This window comes from Arachis duranensis, chromosome 4 (assembly GCF_000817695.3).
Source record: "Arachis duranensis cultivar V14167 chromosome 4, aradu.V14167.gnm2.J7QH, whole genome shotgun sequence".
In the NCBI taxonomy this organism is placed as follows: Eukaryota; Viridiplantae; Streptophyta; class Magnoliopsida; order Fabales; family Fabaceae; genus Arachis; species Arachis duranensis.
The window spans coordinates 71,645,165-71,648,403 of NC_029775.3; positions in this window are offsets into that span (position 1 = coordinate 71,645,165).

The window sequence follows — 3,239 nt, forward strand, 5'->3', positions numbered from 1 at the left end:
ACTTTGCAGCATCTTCAAGAGTTTTAAAAGTCATTCCAACCTTGGGAACAAACTGGTCATCAACAACAGAGAGGGCCTGTGAAATACAACATCTTAAAAATAAGAAAATACTATAGAATACACCCAAGGACTCCTGATTTACACCCGTTACGACAACAAGTCAACTAAAATAACAAGAAAAATCATAAACTGTAAATACACCCAAGCTTCCCCTAAAATATACTCAAACTTCCCTAAAAATACACCCAAAAAGTTCTGATCTACACCCGAGCGTCTGCTATAAATTGCAGATAATTTATCAAAACTAATACATTAGATTCAATCCACAGATTATGTTCACGCATTAATTTCACAGTCTATCTTCACGAATTATTCAACTAGACAATCATAGACGAATAACTGCATCAAATTCATATTAATCTTAATTATCTGAATCTAAATCAAACCTCAGAAACTTCGTTCGAAGCAAATTCAAAATCCACTTCGCCCTGATTGAGCTGATAATCTGAGGTTGAATCATCCATTATCTTCAAAACAAGTTCAAAAATTGATTTTAGAAACCAGAAAATCAAAATAAAATGAAGCTAGAGTTACAGTGAGAGAAACTCAGGTGAATGATGAAGAACAAAGCAGTGATAAACGCGGAAGAAAGAATGATCGAAAAGACAAGGGAAGAACGCAAGAAGGAGAATGAAGAACTTGGCAAGAGATTCCAAGAAGGTAACTGAATCTTTTGAAAATAGGAAATTATATATTCGTGCGTTGCATGATTTTGATTGAATTAATATTCTGTTATATAGTGCGTGACTTGTATGTAATAATTGGAGTGCGTTTAGGGTGTTAGTAAGCTTCAGGCTTGTAATACTTGTAAGTGTTAATCGCTTGTATGCTAAGATTAATCCAATATTAAAATGCTAATAAAAACAAACTAAGAGTGCTAGGGGGTCAGTAATTTTTATGTTTTATAACCATTAATTGGCCATTAATAATGTTTTTAATGGTATGAGATTACATTTAATAATGAGAGATCACTCACTTTTTTTATAATTAGGTGCTGGCAATAAAATACAAAAATTACTGGCCTCCTAAACTTTCCATAACAAATTATTAGAAATTAAGAATAGAAATGTCAAAATAATAAGTTAACTAATATTTATGATCGTAGAATAATTGCCTTGAAATTTAGGTATAACATCATCAAATTTATGACGTTGTTATTTTGTGTAAATAGCAAGGTAAAAATTTATAACTGTAAATTTATTTATATCTTATTTAACTTGGAGCACTTACCAAAAATTAAAATTACAGGACTCTTTTTGTAGTATAAATTTAACTGTTAAGAATTATTTATTCTTTTACTTTTATATCCAGTAGTTTAAGTCATTGTTTGATTAATTACTCTGCCAATGTATTTTAACGTTCTTTTTCATTGTTCTTTTTTTTTTAAAGTAAAAGAGCTCAACACATTAGAGTGGAGCAAGTCGTATGAACTAAACAAAAGACAGGCAACTCCCATAAACTCCTTGAACAGAAAAACAACGTCCACACGTCATCTCCGGCATAGCCATCAACAATCCTAGGGATGCACACCTCTCCACTCCTTGCAGCTAAGGGTGGTCAAAGTGATGATTTCTTCTACGCCTTTCCTTTGATTCTGAAATATCCTCCTGTTTCGCTCCATCCAAATATGCCAAATGATCGCACAAAAACATCTCAACCGCTGCTTTCGATCTGCTTTCCTACTCGGCTCCTCTGTCCAACTTAGGAAGTGGTCCTTCAATAACCCCGGTACAGTCCATAGTCGGCCAGCCATAGATAACCATGCACTCCACACCTGCCACGCAAAATCACAGTCCAGAGACAAGTGATGGACTTGCTCAACATCCTTATTACATAAAACACAGCTTTTATCATCCTGGCTAATAATCTCAAGCCGGCTTAGCCGTTATTTGGTGTTCACCATGCCTACTAGGACGAACCAAGCGAACAGCTCCACCCTTGGTGGAGCCAAACCTTTCCGGATGGTCTTTTTGAAACTGTAACTAGTAACCTCCTTCGATAGCATTCCTTCTTGTAGCACCTACACAAAAGAGTTAGTCGAAAAAATACCAAGTTTATCATATTTCCACACGACTCTGTCCTCCCTATTATTTGCTAGTCTCACAGGTCTCAAAGCCTCATGTAACTGACTCAGAAAGTCTAACTCCCATTGAAAGAGCTCCCTCCTCCATTGGAAGTTCCACACCCACTCTAGCCCATCCTAAAACCCACACTCCCCAATCACCGCTCCACATTGGTTTGAAACAGAGAAGAGCCTAAGGAACCGATCTTTCAAGGAACCACACTGCAACCAAATATCCTCCCAAAATCGGGTCTTTCGCCCGTCCCCAATCTCCATTGCCAGGTCTGTAACCATCTTATCCCGCAGATGTTACTCCTGAAAATCTATATGGCAAATATTTTTCCATGGGCCTCCTCTAGTAGGCAGCACTTGAGTATACAGTAGCTCATTCGCCCTCAAGTTATTATAAGAGCATACCACCTTCTTCTACAATGGGCACTCTTCCTTAGCAAAATGCCATTACCATTTAAACAACAGTAATGAATTTCGAATCATAGCATCCCCTACTCCCAGTCCACCAAACTTCTTCGGCCTGTACTAGCTCCCACTTCACCAACGTTCTCATTGTTCTTGAATTACCACTTTTAGTAAAAATATTATTTGATTGTTTCACTAGACTATTATGCTGCTTTGTTCTTTATTTCTGCCTGCTTTTGTTATTTTCTATCCGCCTTCTTTTCGTCGATGACAATTAATCACTATCAAGTATTAGTATGTAATTATCATACTATAAAATAAACACTATTTTAAAAATATATTTTTAAAAGAGAGTAATTGATGAGCGGATATTTTATACGCTTTTTGGGGGTAATTTCATGTAGATTTTAGTATGTTTTAGTTAGTTTTTAGTAAAATAATATTAGTTTTTAGGCAAAAATCATATTTCTGGACTTTACTATGAGTTTGTGTGTTTTTCTGTGATTTCAGGTATTTTCTGACTGAAATTGAGGGAGCTGAGCAAAAATCTGACTTAGGCTGAAAAAGGACTGCTGATGCTGTTGGATCCTGACCTCCCTGCACTCGAAATGGATTTTCTGGAGCTACAGGAGTCCAATTGGCGCGCTCTCAACGGCGTTGGAAAGTAGACATCCAGGGCTTTCCAGCAATATATAACAGT